General features: G+C 41.1%; 1 protein-coding gene across 1 annotated transcript in view; it reads left to right on the forward strand.

Annotated features, from left to right (window-relative positions):
• Positions 1 to 364: 364 nt before the first annotated feature.
• LOC122786352 (receptor-type tyrosine-protein phosphatase U-like) overlaps positions 365 to 25,281 on the forward strand; it is a 153,111-nt gene continuing 128,194 nt past the window's right edge. Inside the window, exon 1 of the mRNA XM_044052602.1 lies at positions 365 to 404. The gene's annotated coding sequence lies outside the window, so the exon portion shown is untranslated. The remainder of the gene's footprint in view (positions 405 to 25,281) is intronic.

The raw sequence follows: 25,281 nt of genomic DNA on the forward strand, positions 1-25,281 counted from the left end.
GGGCAGTAGAGGCTGGCTGTTTAAAACACTTGAATGTTTCATCCACAGGTTATGAAAACACTTTTAAGGTTTTGGGACTCTCTGATCTCAGCATCTCGTCATCTCCACTGACATTAACTCAAGGATTTACTTCAGAGAACAAGGGACCTGTGTGCAGAATAGAGAGATGTTGATTATTGAGAATTATTGATTTAAAACAACAACAAAAACAAACAACACCTTAGTCATCCTGGCTATTGTGTCTTTAATAACACATGTTCCTGTTTCCTCTGTAGCTGGCTGCACATTTGATGAGGACTCTGACCCTGGCTTGTGTGAATACCGACAGGGCCAAGAGGACGACTTTGACTGGCAGCTAATCAGAACCTACAACTGGCCACACCCGACCCCGGACCTTCTCCGAGGTAGGCTCCGATATTTGTCACAGTAAAAGGTGCAGACATGTGATGCGACTGAAATCATCTGTCTTTGCTTATTGCTGATTATTGGGACGCGTAGAAGATTAGAAATATTGTCCTCTCCACCTTGACACCTAGCATGTGGTGGTAGTGTGGAAGTATACCATGGAGAGTGACTTCCAAATATGTGGACTCACATGTTAGCTTAGCTGTTAGCTCCATCCACAATGAGTAGTGCAACAAGTGATCAGCTAAAAGTAATAATGCTAATAATCACAATAATACTGTGTTCATTCAAACCTGATATTTGGAGGAAGTGACAGGACTGGTGTGTGTGGCGTTGACCGTGCTGACCGTGTAGAACACCTGTGGACCAGTAACAGATGGACGTTGACATCTGCTGTAGTTGCTGGCACTCTAAATATGTGCCAGAGTGTTTCCACAGCAACATTTGTGCTATATAAATATCATCACAGCAGGGATACACAAGGTAGAATAGAATGGACGTGCGAGGGTCCGTCATCAAACGTTGTTAGTGACCACTTAAGTCGAAGCAAGTTTAAGGCAATTTAAAGTGTTTTACATTAGTCGTAAAGGGCATAAAGACAAGTTATAAAAAGAACATTTCAACATTTCAAATTATAATAGACCAGAAGAAAATCTGATAAATGTAATGTTTATGTATGACCAGCTCTGCTGTGAAGTCTCTCTGTCTGTCCACTGCTTTTCACTATACCTGTCTCCCTATACCTATTATTGTGACAACATAACAAATAAAAGGAAAATGTTCATTAATCACTTCACAAGTTATAGCCACAGGCCATAAAAACAATAGCAGGAAAATTCAATCAAAATTCATACGTTCACTCTGTGTGGAGCTGTGTCGTGAGCGTGTGACAGGAAATCCAACATGTCCAACTTTCCATATCCTGCACCATTCATTGTTCATTCATTGTTAACAGACTGTCACATGGTTACGTGAAGGCGTCAGACCATGGTGTTGTAGCAGAGAAAAGACAAGTGTTTAATGTTATTTTGTAAATCTTATTTTTTATTTATTCCTTTTTTTACTGATTAATGTTTCCAAGTAATTCCTCTTTTGCTGGCTGATTAAAAAACATAATTACTTTGTAAATTGAGAAATAAAAATGATGAATAGAATGATTTTATTTTGCCATTAAGAAAAATGAATGATTATTATGATTACTGTGCTCCTCCATAAGAACATTAACACTATGGTAATAATATGGTGTTTATTTTGTAATGGGGGAATAAATGTATGTAATGAATGAATGAATGTGTTATTTTTTGCGCAGATACCATTTAGTGATGAAGTGAATTTGACGTCTACATTTACACACAAGTATTGAACACGGAGGTTGAGCACAGGAGCAGCGGGCGACACTTAACTGTGCCTGAGGAGCAATGGGGGAGTGGGTGCCTTGCTCATGGGCATCCCTTAATTTGAACCCAGGGAACTGTCCTGTCAAGTGCAATTCCTTTTTTCTTGGTCGTGCTCAGTGATAATATGATGGTGATGATGGTGAAGAGACGCTCCGCCCTCATTCAATACACAGACTTTATTCACTTTCTTCTCAAGATTGTGAATAAATAGAGAATTGCTGCACTTTTAACTTTTCATGGACGTCGTGTTTTCTTCAGTTAGACAGAAACTGTGACGTATGACGATATGATTGTCTTGTATTGTGATATTATTGGTATCGTAGACCATGTATTGCATGTCATGTGGTCTGGTGAGGTACCCTGTGATTCCCAGCCCCAGCTGTAATTAGTAGATAATATTACAATAATACAGCTTAGGTCAGTGTAGGGTCCCGAGAATCACTGCTCATCTCACAGTTATCATGACCAACATAACTGCCATGACCAGTTTTACTGTGGTAACTGTAATGGTTGCACTCATTGTAAAAAGAACCCAAAACATTTCAACACAGTTCATATTTTTGCATCATACAGACAGAACTTATTAATGCAGACTTTATATTCAAAATAAATCCCCAGGGCTTTTCCAAGTCACTCAGATGAAATATTGACCATATTTTTTTTCAGTAGAAACAACACATTTAGTCTGTGGTTATATTTAGTTGGCCCAGCTTCAGTGACACACAACTCTCACTAAGACTAAATATGTCCTTGTGTGTCAGTAACTAATTCATGTGGATGTTTCTTTTGTGGAAATGCATATGTAAGGATGATAAAATACACATTTGTATGGCAATAGCATTCAGGTCAAGTGTATTGGCAGCAGTTATTCTGTCTAATTTATGTGATGCAGTTCAGTCTTTGTTTGATGAAGTTATTTATTTGATATATTAAACTGTCGATGCACTCGTCGACAGTTTAAGGACTTTTAAGGTTAGAGTTTCAACCTCACCCCCACCTCCCTTCGGGGTTTTAGAATCTACCAACTTATTACCAACTCATAAAGCAGCGTAAGCATCATTTTAAAGGAGAAAATAACATGATCCTCAGAGAATCAATACGTGGTTGTAGCTCTGCATTCAGCTTCCTGAAGCTGGGTAAATCTCTTGTGCAGACAAAAAAAAGAAGCATGAACAGTCTGGAGATGTGTGTTTGGATACCCAAACACAACAAAGACACAAAAACCCTGCGGTCGACCACAAAGCAGGACCGCCGCAGCTTTTATGTGCTGTGCTGTGTTCACGATGCTTCATTATGGGACTGTTTGTCAGGGTTTCTGAATGAAATAATGGCACATTTCATTAAAATGACTTCACTACAAAGTGAATGGGACTGTTTGTGTGGCTTCCTGTCAGTTACTGGGGGGAACTTCCACACCTCGAGTCTGAAATCCTTTCAGGGTGTTTCAGGCAGGATAATTGTAGTAATTAGTTTTGAATAGGGATGTGGCAGCACTGTGAAAAAAAGAAAAGAAAAGAAACAAACATGATTTGTCTTAGTTTAGTAACTTGCACTAAGTTTGCAAGTAAGAAGCACTTAAGAATACATAATAAAAGTTTAAATTTAAGTATTGTTGATTAGTTAAACGCTATTATGTGACACTTATGGAACAAGTCACAAATGAAAACTGCACTTCGTGGACCTGAAGACTGTACGGCTACATCCATTTCATTTTCAGATAAAACTAACCTGCCTCCATACTAACATAACAACAACTGATATGATATTGATATTCTTAACGATACCAGTGTGATGCAGTATTTTACCTTTTTAATTAACTTTGCAGTTAAAAAAGACATTTTTGCTGATGCCACAAAAACTACTCACTCACATTTTTGAGGGACAGTAGTGACGGACATATTAATGCATCATATTTAGGGGTCACCACAGTGAATGGTCTGCATATTTGATTTGGGACAGATTTTTAGTCCAGATGTGCTTCCTGATGTGACCCTCCCCTTCATCTGGGCTTTGGACCAGCACTAGTTGTACACTGGACATGTACAATTTTGAAAAATTTGCAGCCCACATTGGATTTTTAAGTGTGTCCAGATTGTATCTAGCTTGATTTTTGGGCTGTCTAGACTGACATAAACAACACATGAGATCCAATTTTTCCAAAACTGATTTCAAAGTGTCTTCGGCAAACGATGTAGATCCAGAGAGACAGAAGTTAATTGGAGTCATGTTTATATATAACTATAGAAATCCATGTGGAAAACAATGTCACTATGGCCACATGCAGATCAGATCTCATCACTTGCAATAGATAATGTGCACAGTTTGTCAGGGAGATCAGATTCTGATCGGATGTGCTTACAAATCTGATTTAGGTTAAAGTCTAAACAAGGCCTTAGAGTGTCCACATAGCAATGAGCAATGCAGATTGGGTACCTTTGTCAGGGGAACCCCAGCCCTTGACCTGGCAGGGACTCAAACGAGCAACCCTCCGGTCACAAGCCCAGTTCCCTTTCATCAGCATGAGCCCACCTTCCCTTTATCCATCACAACAGTCTTATTTTTCACATGTATCTCGAGAGATGCATTTGTGATTGGATTTTGCCTCACAAATAATTTATAGCTAACAAACGCTGACTGCTGCTAAAAACGGGGAGAAAGAAAACACAAACTCCACATTTGCTTGGTGATGCAGCTATTGCAGAGAGAGATGGTGGACGTTGGCTTAGTTGCCTCAGGGCGGCAGTGAACTTCACCACCACAAACTGTGTTTCCAGGGTTTGTCTCCAGGGCTGTACAGTTGTGTCCCACATTTCTCTGAATCATTCAATAATGAAAGACTTACCTAAGAAGCTTTTTGGTGCAAAGGTATAAAGAAGGTAATAGATGTGCAGCAGAATGCTGAATAGTAACAGCTTTTCAGAATGTTAATCAAAACCCAGAATGGAAGGTTTGGTTTAATATATTGTAAAACACTGGGACATTAACACACCTGTTTGCAGCTTTCCTCAGCTCTACTGTTTTACGATTACTATTATTTTTGAATTAGCAACCAGCTAATAAACATAGTGGAGCGACATAGCAAAGCCAGTAATTACTCACCAAAAGCACAAGACTTATAACTGCAGCATAGGACTTTACTCAAATATTTTAACATTTGTTCATTTGCAAGGTATTAAGTTTGGAATTTGGATGTTCTTTGGGAGCAAACATTTTCCTTGCAGCATTAAATGTCACACTTAAGTTCATATTTGTGTTGAAGCGGAACAGCACACTAGAGAGACCTCAACTCTGTGGAAATTCTTTAAATAGACTGATGAGAAGTGACATGAAGAAAGAAGGGTGCCAACCATGCAGGCGGGGACAGGCTAACCACAGGGCTACAACAAGCCCCACCCAACAGCATATCACTGGACCATACCATACTGTACCATAACATACCATATCATACCATAACATAGCATAGCATAGCATAGCATAGCATAACATACCATACCATACCATACCATACCATAACATACCGTACCATACCATAGCATGCCATAACATAACATAGCATAGCATAGCATAGCATAGCATAGCATAGCATAGCATAGCATACCATGCCATGCCATACCATAGCATAGCATACCATACCATACCATAGCATACTCTAACATACTAAAATATGCTATACACTGTACATTACATTTCTATACTATACTATACTGTACTATACAGTAGTTCAGTGAGTCGTCTTTCTAAGATTGTGAGTTAGATTCCCGGCTTGGCTAGTCTACATGCCAATGTGTCTTTGGGCAAGACACTTAACCCCACGTAGCTCCTGACAGCTGTGCCGGCAACGTGTGAGTGTGTATGAAAGATGTGTGATAGGAAATGCACTGCACATCGATGTTTGCAGGTGGGTGTGAATGGGTGTGAATGGGTGAATGGCAAATCTGTAGTGTAAAGCAGCTTTGAGTGGTCAAGACTAGAAAAGTGCTATTTAAATACAAAACATTTAGCATTTACTTAACTATAAGATACATTTATTAGATTATTTATTATGATGTTCCAGCAGCAAGAGGTTATGAATAATAAACATGCATATTAACATTTATGAATATACAATACAGAAAAATATGCACAATACTGGATCAACATGAGTTTCATGTGGTCTACTGAGAACCATGCTTGTTGTACAGTCTAACAGCAGCAGGGGGAACAATCTGTGACATGGCCCCTTCAGACATTTAGGATGTGTCAGTCTGTCAGTGAAGGAGCTGCCCAGTGCTGTAATGAATCCTGCAGAGGGGGTGGGACAGGTCGTCCACCAGAGATGATAGCTTGGCCGTCATTCGTTCATCCAGAACCAAGCTGGCTTTATCAGTCTATCTGGCCTCTTCCTGTCTGCTGCCTCAGGAGGCTGCTCCAAAAACAGTCGTAGAAGGACTTGAGGAGTGCCGTGTGCACTCCAAAAGTCCTCATCCTCATCTCCTCAACAGATAGCCTGCTCTGACCCTTCCTGACGTGGGCAGCAGTAATGGATCACAGAACTCAAAGTCTGGATCACGGTTTTTGAGCCCTGGATTGGATTATTTTTCATCAGAGTGCGATGCTACTTTTGGTATGGCGTCAGATTTCTGTCAAAAGTCGTGAGAGCTTTAAAACGTGCTCACGAGCGAATCATATTACTGCACGTGTGCAGATATGAACATATATATATATGTGTATGTGTATATTTAACAACGGCGAGCGAGAAACAAAACAGAGAAACAACACCATGTCTCTGTTTTGTGATAGTCGAGGAATATCTTCCTTCTTTGTTTGGTGACATTCTTACAGCTGGTCATCATGTCTCTTGACTCTGGGAGTCACCTGGATGTAGTGAGGACGTCTTCGATGTTACACCAACGTTTTCTTTTTCTTTTCTTGTTCATGAAACTCTGCCACGATCTTCAAAAAACCATCTGTTGTCCACAATGGAGTAGGGCCTCACGTCCTCCGAGTCTGGAACTGTGGGGTGGGATCCGTACCACAGCTCATCCGTGCTTACAACACGTGTGTCAAGTGGAAACCCAGCTCATCAAGACTGGAGGCACCAGCAGAACAAGATGTGTATTTTGCTAGAATGTCACCATTACAACGTTTAAATGAGATATGAAGCGCACACACACACACACACACACACACACACACACACACACACTCAAGGTCATCTCGTTTGAAATGGACTAGAATAAAAATCAATACAATAATTTGCTGATTCAATGATGCCAGTCTGAGTTTGTAGTGTTTTTGTACCAAATGATGTAAAAAACAGTGAAATAAGAGCAGCCTGGTAAATGACTAACACAGTAACACGGTTAGCTCGACCTCATGTTTCTTTAACTAAAGTGTGAACCTGCGTTTATAAGGTTAATGGATGTTGAAATGGACTTACAGTCTACACCTGCATGCTCACTGATTTATACCAAACAATCTTATTACCCTGCTCCAGCTGATTGTCCCCACCCTCGTTGCCTCGCCGCCTCGCTCTGCTCTCGTCTGCACCAGCACTCGTCATATACATTTATCTACAGGCACTGCTGTACACGAGCTCATCCGAGACGCACACACACAATAGTTAATAGTGGCGGTTATGAGCTGCAAGATCGGCTAAACTGTTGTGATTCAAGGAGCCAACAGACCACAGACATCAGGGATTTCATCGTTTATCCCCCGTGTTCTTGTGCTTGTTCCGCTGTTTCAGGCACAATTCCCCCGTGGCGGCCTTGATGTGTAAAGCAACTCCCTGGGATTGGTGGAGTCTGGCATGGGTCATTGCTGATTACACTTCCTGGTGGTCCTCGGGGGCCGGTGGCACCACACACACGCCACTTTTCATCTTTTTCTTTCTTCATCCATTAGAGAAGGTCGATTTCAGGCGGGATGAGCTCATGCTCTTGGACTTTTCTCTCAGATGATGCTGGAGGAGAGCTCTTCTATTATAGTGTGAGATGCCATCATCAGAGGAATGTGTTGTGAGTCCTTTTATGGGAGTCATACTTAACCATAGGCCGTGTTATACACTCATTTTCACTGTTGGACTTGGATTTATTAGTAGTCAAGCTGCATTTAACCCATCCTTATGACACACCTGTCATGAACACATACAAGCTGGGCACTTATCTGCACCCGGGAAGTGACAGGGGACTGGCTGCCTTGCTCAGAGGCACCTCACCCCTTGACCCATTCTTAGTATTTGAGCAACCATCTGATTACGAGCCCAATTCCTCTCCTCCTGGCCATGGGCTGCTCCATGCCCCCAATCATGTGCACAGCCCCCTGTTATTGAGCTGTTTGATGGGATATAAGCTTCCTGTCCTTGCCCACCCCTGCACTGCTGCTGTATACACGCAAGCGCTCCCTCAGTCAGGTCTGATAGTATTGCTTGACAGAGTTTGTTTTCAGGTGAAAGAGGCAGCATACAGTAAATGTGTCATAGTTCCTGTTCATGAAGAACAGAGGCAGGTCACCAAGGGTTCCACACAGTAGCTTTAAAGCAACACTTTTAATGTAATAGAATATAGAATCAGTGTTAACACAAACAACAGAGGTGTTGAGGCACCTTTTACTTTGAAAACACCTGCCTGAGATGCCAACACTTTGCAGAGTCACACATACGACAGTGTAATAATAATATAAAGAAACATCTTCACCGGCTTTATTTCAACTGCAGGAACTTTTCCTCACAGCCACGAACCTTTGCAGGAAGTGTGTGCATTTCAAACACAGGCATCAGCGTCTAATTGAAAAAGTTTCAGGCAAATATTTGAACCCCCTGAAAGTTTGTGGACTTGTCTGTGAACACAGTAAACAACCTGTTTGAACACAGCATATATATATACATATACATATACATATATATATATACAGCTGGACCCTGTATCCACACAAACAAACAACACACACATAGCGAAGCAGTGGATGACAACACCAGTATTACTTACATGGGATAGTAGAGCTGAAACAATGACTCGATTAATCGATTACTAAATGAATCGTCAACTAGAATCAATTATTCAGTTTGAAGCTTTTTTCATGTTTAAAACAAGATGTTTGTTTTAGCGTCTTGAATGTGAAGATTTTCTTTGTTTCTTTGATCCATAAAACAAAGTAATCTTTAAAACTCAATCATTTTGGTTTGTGGACAAAACAAGACATTTTCCAGCTTTGACAAACACTGATCAACATTTCTTTCAACACGTTTTCTGATATTTTATGGACCAAACGATTACTTGATTAATCATGAAAATAATCGGCAGGTTGATTGATTGATTGATTACGTCGTTAGTTGATTTATGTGGCTTGTGTATGTGTGGACAGATCGGCTATTTTCCTGTCAATGAGACTTGATTTAAAAATAATCTGCTCAAATTCGGTAGAGAAAAATCAGAGTTTTTAGCTGCTGATCTACTGCTGCCTCATTTGGTAAGTTTGTGTCACTGAGGTAAATCCGTCAACAACTCCTGTGCGATGTGATGTAAACTTGCTGAAATTGTTTTTCTTGTGTCCGTGCTGGCAGCTGGGTTATAAATAATAATAGTGAGCCTCCATGTCTGAGGTTGGTCTGTGGTGTCTGTGACACACCAGGGATTTCTGATCATGTGTAGGTACCTCATACAACCACAGCTTAATTAATCATTGACAAATACAGACAGAGCCTGCATCACATAAAGAACGACACCTGCATGAAAACAGTCAACAAACAGTGACACTGTAGTGTTATAACATATGCTGAAAACCAGTGAGACAAGTCAACTCAAATAAAACCTCGCTTGGAGAGTCAGACAGGCTGCACATACATCTCTATATCTGACAGTGTGGAATTCAAGAGGTGTAAATGATTTGCTGTCAATTCGTAAGCAAACACGCCGCCTTGTTAGAGCAGAAATATGAAGTCTTTCATACATCAGTATAGAATTATCCACCTGCTGCATTGTTTTGCAGCTCGGGAACAACACTCAAGGTCAGGGCTTTCAAGCAGGGAACACTGCAAGTATACGATTTACCGTGGATTTTCCCGAGGGCTTTAAATTCATTCTGAGGCGTTAAAGAGGCTGCAATTGAGACAACAACTGAGTTTATTGGGCACCAGCAGCTCGATAGTATTGATTTGTGCCCACCAGCCGGTGGAATACCAATGACATGAAACATCACAGCTAAAAAGGAACATGTTACGCCCGTCAGCTCTGCAGGGTTTTTTTCTCTCTTTCTTCCCAATCTTCCGCTGGCTTATCAGCATTGTAATGCAGGCTGTGAGGTGCCGAGGCTCAGCGTCAGGTGTTGCGTGAAAGACATGATTGTCGCGCATGATAGACGGTGCTTCTGCTGTTCTTTTGATGGAAAAATGGAACAGGTTTAGTGCTAGATCAAACAAAGAAGATTCAGCAGCCGCAGAAGGAGATTCTATCAGAGTTGGACTAAATTCAATTCAGACCCTGAGAAAATTGAGAAGGTTTGGTCTTGAGTGGTGTTTCCAAAGCTTTCTCTATGGGAATCTCCTATTTAAAGATGACAACAATCACAACACCTAATATCAATTTCAATGGTTTAATGAATCATCTCCAAAAGACGTTGGCTAGATTAATTACAATATTTTGTTCTCTGAAATATACGGCATACACATTATATAACATTTATGTTAAATAAAAGGTTGGGAAAGTTCTGCAAATATGTTGTGGAACACAAAAAAAGCTTTCTGTGACCCATCTGTGGGTTCTGATCCAGTCTTTGGGAGCCACTGGTTCAGAGCAGGGGTCAGTTTTGCAATGAATTACATTATTACAAAGTCTGACGGTGGGTATTGGTGACATTGTTCTGAAGTACTGAACTTTCTCTGTATCACCGACTCAAAATGTGTCGTCATCTGATATCAAATTACAGAACCTGTGTTAATCGTCCTAATTGGCTGTCATGAGCCGTGCAACAGTCATTACTCAAAGGAAGACTCGGCTTAACATGCGTGTGTGTGTGCGTGCGTGCATGTGTGCGAGGAGTGTGTGCGTGTGTGTGTGGAGTGTGTGTGTGTGTGTGTGTGTGAGTGGCGAGCCCCTGTTTAATTAATGACAGCATGTTGAGAATATCTATAGTTGCCGCATGTTTGACTGCAGGACGACGTCCAGGCCAGCGAACACTGAAGAAGTGTTGAAATGGATTGTAAAGAATTTGTAATGAAATGGTATCTGTAAAAGTAGAGTTGGTATCAGGAACAATTATCAATGTACAGATATTGATAATAATACTGTATCAAGAATTTATATCAATCAATATCCAGCCCTAGTTTGTCGTCCCTCTAGTTTAACAGAGCACTAATATGCTGTTCATGTAAGGGATGAACATCTTAAAACATCATTAGTGTTCTTATTTTGTTATGTTTTATACCATATAATACAATTAGTAATATGCAAATATATATATACACCTATATATACACATATATAGGTGTATATATATATACATATCAATGTTTAGTTTATTTGACCTTAGAGTTAGACATATATACATGTAGAGCTGTGCTTTCATAAGTTCTGCCATATTTTGTATCAGACAAAGCAACGACAGCATGTTGTTCTATAAGAGTTTTTTCTACGCTCTGTCCACGCGAGCCCCTTGTTTGGTCTGCGAAGGCCACCATATTTCCTTGAAGTCAGACAGAACAGAAGACGTTACACTCTGGAGCTTTAAACTCAGTAAACTGCATATCTTTGGTTTGTGGACAAGAGACATTGAAGGAAGACACATTTTCATGCTGATTGACATTTACTTCCTGGACCAGACAACTAACTGATGAATAAAGGAACTGAACAACAGATTAATGAGTGAAAACAATCCTCACACTTATATGTGTGGATTTTTTACATTTTAAAAAAAGAGCATTAGCACTCATGCAAAGTGAACCTTTCGTTTGGAAAGCACTCAAATCTGCCATTTCAAAGCAAGACAAAATGCAAATGACACGAGAAGTCGTTGTTATTGGCAGCTTTGGTTCAGCAAAGGCTCGTGTCCCCCTCCATTGTCCCTCATGGGCTTTTAAACATGAAGCTCATTTGCTGAGCACAACTTCAAACATTTCACGGTGTCTTGGCTTCTCCTTCTTCTTCTTGTTCACTCCTGCAGGCTTTGGTGTGATCCACTGCCCAGAGTAGAAAAAACTAACTGAAGGAGGCAGAATGACTCTTTGCATTTAAATGGCACGTTTAACAGAGAGCAGTTTCTCTTGATCCCATGACTTGCTGAAATTTGTCTTGGCCGTTAGAGCCAGTTATTCAGTGGAGGTACAGCGAAGACGACTGAAGGACACTCTTCTCCGACTGTATCGAGCGGAAAAAAAAACCCCAACCATGATCCACGTGAGCCCGCCCTCGCCCTCGCCTGAAGAGCAGAAGCTTTGATTAGTTGAGCAGATGCTTTAACAGCGGCGATGGCCAGCACCTCACTGCTGCTGCTTTTCATTTCTGCACATTGTCAGAACAAAGCCGCCGCACTGCTCACACGAGACATGATTGATTCTTTATGACATCCTTCAATATCAATGTGTCACAATATAAAGCAAATCAATATTTCTGGAAGGCTTGGCCATGTGGCTTATAAATAACATCTGGGTATTTTTAGGCTCTGTCCTGATATTTGAGACATATGTGGATATAAAGGTTGTTTCTCTGGACTCATGATGAGATTTCTTTTGAGATGTTTGGGCTCCTTTCACCTTTCATTTCATAATGTTAAATGAAGGATATTTACGTGTGTTAGAAACAATGGAATTGGTCAAAGTCTGCTATAACACAAATGATTAGGCTTAAAATGAAGTTATTCGTATTTAGTATTTCTTAATATTAATCACAAATGGATATATTATGGTTAATATGATGGTTATGGGTTAGTGTCTATCATTTCAATATACTGAGTTGTTTTTTGTCTGGTTGCAAACTTAAGTGTTAGTTAACGTCTTTATCTTAACAACGATGAGTCCACTGGTGTCCTGTTTGTAGGACACACAGGTGTTTGTAGGACACAGATCTTTGTAGGACACACAGATGTTTGTAGGACACACAGGTGTTTGTAGGACACCCAGGTGTTTGGAGGACACCCAGGTGTTTGTGGAGATGTTTGTTGTTTGTAGGACACACAGATGTTTGTAGGACACCCAGGTGTTTGTAGGACACAGATGTTTGTTTGTAGGACACACAGATGTTTGTAGGACACCCAGGTGTTTGTAGGACACACAGATGTTTGTAGGACACCCAGGTGTTTGTAGGACACACAGGTGTTTGTAGGACACACAGATGTTTGTAGGACACACAGGTGTTTGTAGGACACAGATGTTTGTAGGACACACGGTGTTTGTAGGACACAGATGTTTGTAGGACACACAGATGTTTGTAGGACACACAGGTGTTTGTAGGACACACAGATGTTTGTAGGACACACAGGTGTTTTGTAGGACACACAGGTGTTTGTAGGACACCCAGGTGTCTGTAGGACACACAGATGTTTGTAGGACACCCAGGTGTTGTTTGTAGGACACACAGATGTTTGTGGTGTTTGTAGGACACACAGGTGTTTGTAGGACACACAGGTGTTTGTAGGACACCCAGGTGTTTGTAGGACACAGATGTTTGAGGACACCCAGGTGTTGTAGGACACCCTTGTGGGACACACAGATGTTTGTAGGACACACGGTGTTTGTAGGACACACAGGTTTGTAGGACACAGGTGTTTGTAGGACACACAGAGTTTGTAGGACACCCAGGTGTTTGTAGGACACAGATGTTTGTAGGACACCGGTGTTTGTAGGACACACACACAGATGTTTGTAGGACACACAGGTGTTTGTAGGACACACAGGTGTTTGGAGGACACCCAGGTGTTTGTAGGACACCCAGGTGTTTGTAGGACACAGATGTTTGTAGGACACACACATGTTTGTAGGACACACAGATGTTTGTAGGAGGTGATGTTTGTAGGACACCCAGGTGTGTAGGACACACAGATGTTTGTATGTTTGACACCCAGGTGTTTGTAGGACACACAGGACAGGACACAGGTGTTTGTAGGACACACAGGTGTTTGTGCAGGACACACAGATGTGTTTGTAGGACACACATGTTTGTAGGACACCCAGGTGTTTGTAGGACACAGATGTTTGCAGGGACACGTTTTGTAGGACACACAGGTGATGTTGTTGTTTAGGACACACAAGGACACTTGTTTGCACACACATGTTTGTAGGACACACAGGTGTTGTGTAGGACACCAGGTGTAGGACTGACACATGTTTGTAGGACACAGTACACACACACAGATGTTTGTAGGACACACAGGTGTTTGTAGGACACACAGGTGTTTTTATGATTGTGTTTGTAGGACACACAGGTGTGGACACACAGGTTTGTAGGACACACACATGTTTGTAGGACACACAGGTGTTTGTAGGACACACAGATGTTTGTAGGACACACAGCTGTTAACCTGACTAACCTGGACAAAACTGTTGTGTTTGCTTTGCATCCAGAGGAGACGTTTTCTGATCACTGTGTCATGGCTGTCGCTGCACTGTCCTCTGCCTGAATCCTGACTCTCAGACTCTCAGACTTTCTGCTTCTTCTCCTGCTAATTGCTCTGGTTTGCATCAAGTGCACTTTCTGATGGTGTAAATCATGTCGGGTCTAGAGAAATGACACACAGCTACAAACATGTATTGTCAGTTAATAGGTAGAATTCACTGAGTTATTTTCTTGGTGGACTAACATTATTCTCATTATTGTGTAAACATCTCAATTGAAGTACGATAAAGTAAGTAGAACAAGTCTCGTGCAAACAACAGAAGTTTGGATGAGCTACGAATATGAACATATTCATTCACTGGACTTCAAAGTAATGCAACTAACAAACAAGATCCAATCATAAAACAATTCAAAAAAACTGGTGCAAACATGTTTTCTCAATTTGGCATAACCCAGATGCTAGGGAGAGGTCATGTGATCACGTAGGCCCACTAGTGATCATGTGACACACAGAGCTTCTGCTGCATGCATTCAGGGAATGTGTGGAGTTTTAGTTTTAGTTTCATTATTTTTTCCGAATTCATTTAAATATTTAATGATGGTAATTTGCATATCTTTTGCATAACACAGAGGAGTGTTGCAAGGGTCCGTTTGCTGTGTCAGCAAATCTATTTGTTTGTTTCTTATTTGTTTTCTTTCCAAAAGTTGGATGAGAAGAACAGATGTGACAAACGTGTTTATGAACTGAGGCTTCACTGACTCATTCACTGTCATTTCACTTATTCCATAGTTTTTATCATGTTTATTTAACGACTATATGTGAAAAAAGTCAGTCATTGTTTTATTTTCATCCATAAAGTCACCGGTCGCCAATTTGTCTTTGAAAAAAGTGGATAAAGTGGAGCTCTTTCCTCTGGCTTCAGTTTGTGTGAGGTAAAGATAATGGCTGCCTCGCTCCAGCTTCATTTCAGCTTCATTTCAAACTCATACAGAAATGATGAGAATGAATGAATTACAAGAGATTACAGTTATTATGAACACAATGGGCCCCTGTGTGCCACGCCCATGGACGTTTATGTATGAAGTACTGTAAGTGGTTGAAGTATAACACACACAGACTCTGGTAACCAGGAGCAGACCACGACGTGTCATGATGGAGGGGGAGTGTGATGGAAGAGGACATGAGCTTCCTGAGCTGAGGGGGTGCATGTCTGCAGGTGGGTCACACAATTCGTCATGGGCTGAAATGGCAGCTGACTGCATAGAGAAAGAGAGTTTTCAAAAATCTGACAGTGAACTGTCCTAGTGATTGTTTTAAGGTGAGCTGAGAAATGATCTTTAAGATCATTGCAATATGCACTTATGCACGACCCATGCACATTTACTCCTCCAGAAGCCATCAGGAAATAAGAATACACTCAATAGTCACTGAGAGAGCCTCCACTGGTTACAAAAAAAGAGCATTTAAAGACATTTGAATGGAAGTCAAGTGGGAAATCTACTTCCCACTTAAAGAAGTTTATTTTCCCAATCACTAGTTCTGAGTCTTTGTAAATGATGTTCACTTTTAGAGGAACATTGATGATATGAGTGGAAAGCAGTGGTTTAATAAAAGCCTTGTTGCAGCTGAAACCTCCAAACTTTGGTTTGTGATTCATCAACATGGCGCCGATTCTTATGGGTGGCTTCATGTCCTGTTGCTACGTGATAACTTCTTTGCTTCTTCATCACTGTCTTCTTTGACCAAACAGAACCGTGCACTAACTGGACTGGAACGTGATGAACAGCAAAATCTACCTTGAAAAATAAGCCAAATAAATGTCCTCCATGCAGCTTAAAGTCATGCAGCTACAAAGTGTTGGAGTGCTTGCACACAGTTAGTCGTGTAGTCTGAGTGAAGCTCAGTGGATGTGAAGAAAACAAACAAGGCTCAAAAATGTCCAACTATCCGTGCAGCACCATAAATGTAACCTTCATCATTGAAATAATTCTTCTTCCTCGTTGGTGTTCTGTAACGTTGCATTACTTCCTGCCTCTGTTTCCTGATTCTGAGCAGAAAATTCAAAGCTGCTCCACAGATCACTCGTGGCTACACATGGAGACATTTTTCACATTGCATCACCAGGTGTCTCATATCTAATGTCATGATGGGGTGGCTGTGGTTCAGTGGGCAGAACGGAGTGTCTTTCAGCCACAAAGTTGAGGGTTTGATCTATTCTAGTCAACATGCTGATGTGTCTCTGGGCAAGACACTTAACCCCAAATAACTCCAGGCAGCTGTGGCGGCTGTGAATGTGTGTGTGAATGATGTGTGACAGAAATGGGAGCTGCTATACAATGTAAATGTTAGTGTAAAGCACTTTCAGTGGTCATCAATACTAGAACAGTGAACTATATACTGTAAGTATATAGTTCATATTTTAAACCAACAAATTGACTGTAGTAGGATTTATTATAATTGCTTTATTGAGAAAGTGATTGCAGCTTCTATGCCAGAACATTTCATTGTAGTCTATTTATAAGAGCACATTCTCCTTTGAATGAATGGTGCCATTGGATTTTTCTACCTGAAGGAGTGACACTGTTCATTGCAGGTGTCATTTTCCTTCTGGGGTTGTACCTTCACTTTCTGATACTGAGAGGAAGTCAGCCATCTGTGTCTGCCTGGTATGAGACTGACTGAGCCGCCTAAATATCACACGCAGACCATAGACAGGCTTGAGAAATGAAAACTGTGGCAAACGGCACACACAAGGAGAAAAGACCAGGGCTTGTTGGGACAACAGATGCTTCCAGGCTCATGGGGGATTTAAGATTGATAAGCTTGAATGTGACTGATAAGACATTTTCTTCTGTCAAAGTAGCACAAACTCTTCATGTGGAACTTTTACCTGCCTGTTGCTTTCCTATCATCTGGTGTCACGTTGGATGATAAAGGCTCAGGGAAAAATGAAGAAAATGTCTTTGGGTTTCCATCTTGGACCACACCTGGCACAAAGTAGTTTCCAATCATCACAGTTGTGGTTTTCACACCCAGCGCCCACATTGCATATAGGTAACAAATGGCACCATTGACCAAGCAAAACCTGCACTAAAGTCTATAGATGGCGATGTGCTTCCTCTTTCTCCTCTTCACTTATATGCAGGTTGAATGGCGGTGCAATTCCTTATGTTGTGTAGTTGAATAGAGTTGTTGGTAGAGCAGAGGACTGGTCGATGGTGGAGGCAGGGGGTCCATCATGCCCATTTGCTTAGGTGCAGCTGAGGCTTCAGCCCCCTCCTTGTCATGGTGTCAGCACACTGCGGATCGGCCGCATGTCAACAGCTTACACTTGAGCACCGGAAGTTTTAGGCTGATGAGATGATGAAAAAGTGAATACTGTAGCTATGTGAGCTGCCTCCATCAGTCAGATCATGTTATTACGTCAGTCTGCACCTGAGATACAATTTGTGTTAATCAACCACTCAAGTTGATCAGATAATCTACCCCTGCCTCTCTTTACACATTCTCCAGGTGCATGTGTGTGCACTCCTGACTCATCACCATCAACTTCTTCTTCTTCTTAACTTCAGACCTAATTTCGACACATTTCCTCAGAGTTCCTGCTTCACTTCAATACTTTTACAGCTCTTATTGTTTTATTCTGCATTTTCTGTTTTTCACACCAAACACGAGCCCAACAACCGGATGCACCAGGAAGTCCTTACACATGACGATCATTCACCGTTTAAATAGTGCAGTGGAACTGGAGATGAGCCAGTATATCAACATCATTGGGTCAAAAAGACTAAAGACAATGTATAAATGTCACATGTGAACTTCAGCATATGTAATGCCCCAATATTACCATATAAAGCTGGAGGGTAATTAATGAAAATAACATTAATGGGTTGAAAAAGAAATAAATGCATGAGTTCAGAGATTCAAGTGCTGTTTTCAGGAACCACAAAAGAAAGTCTGCATTTTAAACTTCAGACAGGTGAGACGTAGCATCATTAACAGCTCTGCTTTCAATCCTAACACAGCTGTTCAGACATGTGAGTCACAATGTCACTGAAATAAAGATGTGAGGGAAAAAATCCCAACAACACATCGATCGATGTCTTCCACACGAGGAGGAGGAGGAGGAGGAGGAGGAGGAGGAGAGTCTATCACTGATACTGATGAGAAAAAAACACTTTCTCCGTCAGTCATCGGCAGTCGTTACGACATTACCAGCGCACCTATCCTGTCTGTCATGAGCTAAAGCAGAACCTTGATCACGGGGGAAATCAGAGTGATGTGAAGTGTCGTTTGCACGCGAGTCACTTTCTAATCAGCAGCCATCTTCAGAGAAACCTTGAGCAAGCTGTTGTCACCTCCCACTTTCAAGGGGCGTGACCAGTGGACACAGATCAAAATAATTCTGTACGCAACTGGATCGACCTACAACCAATCGCACCAATGATCAGAGCGATGTTAGATGTGTCCAGAGGCGCTGCTTGCCAACAGGCAAGGCAGGCAAATGGTTGGGGCCCCAGGCCTAAAGGGGGCCCCTGAGTTCTGACCAACTTTGAATCACTACAGCATTGACAAAGTGGAGAGTTTGCAATGACAGTGGTAAGCCCTAATAAAGACGGGATAAAGAAAGAAGGAAAAAAGAGCAAGGGGAGAAGAGAAAGGAAGGCAATTCATGTTTTAATTGCTCTTCAGAATTCTGCAATTTTTAAATGACATCATGTAAATGTTTATATTCTTATTTTGAGAAGATACTTATTTGCACTTTTCAAATCAAAAAATGTTTACATTACGTTTTTGTGAGTTTCAGATTATTTATCATACAAGGGTGAACACTGGTTGGAGGGGCCACATGACTATCTGTCATCCAACAACGTCTGACTGGGTTCACCCAGCGTATAGTCTTTCAGTAGATATAGATATAATTTGCTGAATTAGAATAAAAAAAAAAAAATAAATCTAACAATGTAAAAATATACAGTTCATAAGAAGAAATCAGTACGTGTGAATGGTGCTTGCATGAGTATCACTGTCACGCTCCCATCATTGTGAAGCAACCGGCACAAGTACCAGGCTAAAGTGGCGATGATGACACATGTTGACTGGTTTATTATGCAGCGAGACAGCGGCGTGATTAGGCAGCCTCCATCTGATTCCCTATTGTCTTGGAGAAGAAAAGAGAATAAGTGGTAGATGTAGCAAGAAGTGGAGCAGGCATTCATTTCATGCCAAGTCCTAATTAGATGTAGTACATCTTTGCACAGTGACACTTGTGTATGTGATTGCATTCTAACTGTGTGTGCACTTGGATTTCACGTGGGAGCTTATACTCACACATGTGACTCAAGTCTTTGAATGAAGGGTGTGGCCTCTGTGATATTAAAACTGTCACGACCCGGCTCATGGTCGGACAAGTTAAAGGAACTGCGCAGGTAAAAGTAACAAAATGATAATTTATTTCCCTAACACAAGGGACCAAAATGACGGCAAAGCAAACAAAGAGAACACCATAGAAAACGAGGGGCTGCGGCGGAGCGGCACACCGCTCTCCCTCCGGAGCCAGGCGATGTCAGGAACCTCTGAGGCAGGAGGAAGGACCAGCTTAACACAGGTTTGGGAATTGGCCACGCCCACCAGCTCATCACCTGCAGCTTGACAAAGCAGAGGCCACCATACACGCATACACACATCCACAGACAGGAGGCCGTCACAAAACGTCTTTGTGTAACGTGTGCCACTTCAACGACAGACCTGTTATTAAAGTGAGAAGCAGAAATACTCACATGACTCACATGACATTAGAAAAAACAACCACTGATTGTTTGACCTTAGTCTGACTGAGATGCTACAACATTGAATAGCTCAGAGTTGGACTAACACACACACAGATAATGGACTGAAGCTGCTCTGGCAAATCAGAAATAAAAGAAGAGCACGAACACAAAAGAACAACAGTGACCAAAACATTGGGAAATCCAGCCCGGTACATTTGCTGCTCGACAGGCTAATTAGCACCTCTTAGCCAGGAGTGTGCTAAGCTGCAGCGCTTTTTCTGCTGCATCAACGTAAGACACGATTGTGGGCGTGGAAACAGTAGTGTAGTGAAAGGAGGAGTTACTCACGAGAGAACGGTAAATCACTGGCTTTTATATTATTACAGCATTTGAGGAGGAGTTATGCTAATGATGTGCATAATTGAGCCACATTTTTAGACAAAAAAAAGCCACTATTAAACATATATAATGCGTGCATGTGTGTATTTGCCGTACAGGGACAATTAGCACGGTCCATCTGAACATGTCATGATAATTATAGAAGTGTTGTTGTTGTTTAAGTTTCTTGAGACACATCTTAGGTTTTTTTCCATCACAATAAATAAAGTATCACCAACGTGTACAGACCGATTATTTGCACTGGATCTAATAATAATAATAATAATATTAATATTCATGTTGAAAAACAAAAACAGTAACTTTTTAACTAGTTCATTAAGTTACAACATTAACATTTATAAAAAACTTTCAAAGTGGTTTCCAGCAGTGTTAGCTAATACCCCGTCCTTGTGAAACCTCTTTAATTTTGTTTCTTCTTGAGTTTTCAGTGCCTGCAAATGGGGCTCTTGAGTCCTGTGCTGACAAAGGGGTCAATCAGGGCACCTTCTCTAAGCTCTGTGCAGTTTATGAAAGGCATTTAGAGTAGATTTGCATTATTTATTAGCTTTGCCTATGACCTTCTGTGTCTGTTTGAGCTGTTAATACCGAGCATTAACAGCTCTTTGCACTGAACCAGGTCCACTCGCTCGGCCGTGTGTTGTTTTCACCGCTTGTGATGAAGCTGCTCACGTCGTCCTCTTCTTAAACCCACAGAAACAACTGTTTTACCGCTGACCGCTGATTCTTGTTAACGATGCTTTAAAGTGTAACCAAACCTCTTCACCACTTTCTTTCAGGTATGTGGGTATCTAGTAATGTTCTCTATCTACTGCCCCTGTCTCTGCTCAAACAGCAGCTGCTGCGTTCAAAGTTTGCCACTGACTTTCTTAGCTTCCTCTTTTTTATCACACACAGTGTTGTGTTCTGATTAAGGCTTAAGAATTAGCTGCTTACATTTCATAATTGAAACAAATATCTCTGTATACTAATGACGTCATTCTACCTCACACACGTGACAGTGCAGTGCAGACATGATATGCTGATTTAGGGTTTTACAGTAAGCTCATGGTCTTAATCCAAATCCACTTTTGCCAATTTAATAGAGGGAAACAAAGTCAGTGCTCTCGTGGTGCAGACATAGTTCAAAAGAGCTAATAATTCATTGCACTTAATTGAAAGAGTTCAATTGTGGCTCCACATAAAGACATATCATTCTGTAAATTAAAGATTAAAACACTTTTTCCGCTCAATATCAAGTTTAATTCCAGATTATTGTCTGGCTGCTGCTGCAGAGTCATACCTTTCACTCGCTGACCTGTATTTGACTCTATCATCCTTACTTTAACTTTCTCCTCTTCTATTTTCTGTTATTTGCAGCATTATCATTAACTCTTGTCCTGTTTTCCTCCTGCCTTCACTCCCTCTCCTCCTCCTCCTCCTCCTCCTCCTCTATATATAATAGTATATTATATATCACAGGTTCTGAATGAGTCATTTGCATATAATGGGCTGATAACTGATGTAATAATGAAACCCTGGAGTCTTTCGCTGGAAGGATGGATATTGTCAGAGACTAATGACCATATTTAATAATGCACAAGTGAGTTTCAAGCCAGATCAAAACCTTGGGAACAAAGTTAAACATCCTTTAAAGAACTTAGTCAAGTGTTATTTTAACTAGCACCCAGTGAGACAACACGCCTCTGACCCTGGCTCTGAAAGACTCCAACGTGTTCTAACTATCACAGATAATGATGGACTGAGACGACGGGAGTTTCAGGACAAATGAAACCTCTGAGAATCAAACACGTGTGGAATCATCACACCAGTGTTTTCAGCTGTAAAAATCATCAAGCGTCTGTCAATCGTCAGCACTTTCCCAGTGGTAAGAAAAGGCTCGTCTATATGGGACAGGATGTGACACATTTTAGAAGTGGGTAGCACTATTGCCTCACCTCATGAAGGTCAGCGTTTGAATCCTGGTTCACCTGAGTTTGCATGTTCTCTGTAAACAAGCAGAGGTTTACTGGACACACGACTGACCATAAAGTGTGGAGGTTAAATGTTAAATGAATGAATGAATGACACATTTTAAACTGACCTCCACTTGAAGGCAGCTGGCATTGACCATCATAAAATAGAGAGGTGACCTGAAATGGTGTGGAGGGATTACCTGAATAATATCATCTATATAATAATATATAATATAATATATAGAGTGTGATGTGCCACTATTCTCAGCTCCTGCAGTGGCTGCATGTTTAAGATTAAAGACACGACTCTCTGTGAAGATTCTCCTCCAGCGTGTGACGCAACCAAGAGAAAAATCAATTATGGATGGAAATGAGCTACGATGTTAAAGCTAATAAGCTACTAACATGATCAAAACTTCAACAGCACAATTCAATTTTGTCTTTTCCAAACAAAGCTGTGAAGCTTTGTGCTCTTTTAATATCAGATATTACCAATGAAATGTCATTAAAAAAGATCTTCTCCACAGCAGATCATCTGCTTTCACTGAGCCACACGAAGATCTGATAAAGGGTTTTCTTTTTACTTACACCACACTCTTCACCTCTTCCTCCTTTCAGCACAAATTGCTTATGTGCTGCTCCTCTTCTCCTCTTCTCCTCTTCTCCTCTTCTCCCCAAGACTTAATCTCAGGTCAGCAGATCAGAGGCTACTCGTCGTTCACCGATCAAAGTTCAAAACTCAGTACTAAACACAGGCGCGGGAGCAGTGGGCAGCACTTTGAATTGGGTGCCTTGCTCAGGGGCACCCAGCCCTCAACCCCTGCCAGGATTTGAACCAGCAACAGACTGTACTCCGCCTTGATTGTGTTGTGTGAAGACGTGGACATTCACTCTCACTGAAAATATCGCAGGGGCAAAAAGGGTTGGGGTTGTCGCCTCACGTCAGATTCCCCTAAAAATATCTATGAAGTCTTAAATCTACGACCGTGGAGCACAATCTTGAGAGTGAGACAGGACAAAAGTGAACACCTACTGTATTAAGACACAAATACTGCTCCCAGGTTCCTTCAGTAAATATTGTTTAGTTTGTTGTGTGAACAGAATCATTGTGTGTTGGTATTTGCCAGAATCAGCTCAGTTGTCGCACTCCGACGTCTCATCTCCCTGTCTGTGGCTCACAGCTCTTTTGGCTGCAGGTTGTTGTTGTTGTTGTTGTTGTTGTTGTTGTGCAGCAGCAGCAGCAACAGCAGCAGCTTTTTCCTCAGAGTGGCAGATAAAATTCTAGTTGACACAGAGGGATGACATGGAAGGGTTATCAAATGCAGAACAGGCAGCCTGGGTGCACCACTTCCCCATGGTTCCCCACATGAGTAATTGGCTTCTTCTTCTTCTTCTTCTTCTTCTTCCTCTCTCTTTCATCCTCCTCTCGCTTGTTGCCCACCGACGAATGCTCGCCACTATCTTTTTCTTTCATTCTCACCGGCTCTTATTTTTTATTTGCTCATCTCAGCGACAGTGAAATTGAAAGTTTGTAGGATTAAAATTTAAATTGGTGCTGTGAAACATCTTCTCTCTCTGTGCTTGGGGGCGTTTTGAAGAAGCCGAGGCGACTTGGAAAAAAAAGTGCTGAGGCTTCTGGAGAATGATGATGATGATGATGATGATGTGAAATCTATTTTTTTTTTCTTCCTATCAGCCTGAGCTTTCACATCTGGATGTGGAAGCTCTGTGTTGAAATGGAAACAGATCATTATCTTCCTTTTAAACCTGTTGAAGCACTAATACAGTAGCTATTAGCTTTGCTCCGCCCACTTGGTGACCTTTTACTTCCCTGTATTGACTGTATTTAAGTGCTCTGGAGGTGTATTTCAAAATATTGATTTGGTGATCAATCGTCTTCTTCTTCATCGCTAGGACAAATATGCATTTTTTAATGAATACATGAAGTCACTCTGAAGTGAACGGTTCCTGCCGCTTTCACTCGACAGGCGGCGTTACGTCATGTCTCCACACTGTGGCGCTGCTTAAATGAATGAGGGAAACTTGGGAAGAGGGAATTCACAGCAGGATAATGGTGGACAAAGCTTTGTTCTCTATTTTTGTATTTAAATAGAGAAATCTTGCACTTTGAACTTTTCTTGGACGTTTTGTTTTCTTCAGTGAGACAGATGTCGTCCTGTATTACTTTATGATTATTAATTACTGATATATTGATGATCACAGAATCCTATCGTGACATTATTGGTGTCATGGACCATGTTTTGCATATGGCATCACAGTGTGAGGTATGCTGTGCTCAGCGATCGTTTTCTGTCTGCTTCTGCTTCATTTATGTTTAACTTATTTGTTATATGATACATTTCCACAGCACTCGATCCAAATGTTCAGCACGAGTCATGTCAAACTTCTCAATAGGAGCAGTAATTAATTTAATTGCTGAATATATTAACAAATTAACCGACAATATCAATTTAATTTTGTTTGAGTGTCGTTTCCAGGGAGCTGATTAAAACATTTAAATCAAGTCCTGTCATTACAATTTAGTAGTTTTCCTTCAGTGTGATGTATGGATTTTCTTATTTTCTTCTGTTGCATACAGTTCAGCCTATGATGCAGTTTGCAGAATGTACTTTATTGCTTATTTCTCATTCATTTATAGTCATTTATATCAAGAAGTGCCCTCTCATCCACAACCTGCAATAGTTGACCCATGACAGGGGCTATATTATGTCAAATCTGTACATGGTGACCATCGACATTTTGAAATGAAACATTACTGTTCCATCGTTAGCTACTACATCGATTCAAGGTGGCAACCAGGGCTGCAGCTAT

The sequence above is a fragment of the Solea senegalensis genome, linkage group LG20, assembly GCF_019176455.1.
Source record: "Solea senegalensis isolate Sse05_10M linkage group LG20, IFAPA_SoseM_1, whole genome shotgun sequence".
In the NCBI taxonomy this organism is placed as follows: domain Eukaryota; kingdom Metazoa; phylum Chordata; class Actinopteri; order Pleuronectiformes; family Soleidae; genus Solea; species Solea senegalensis.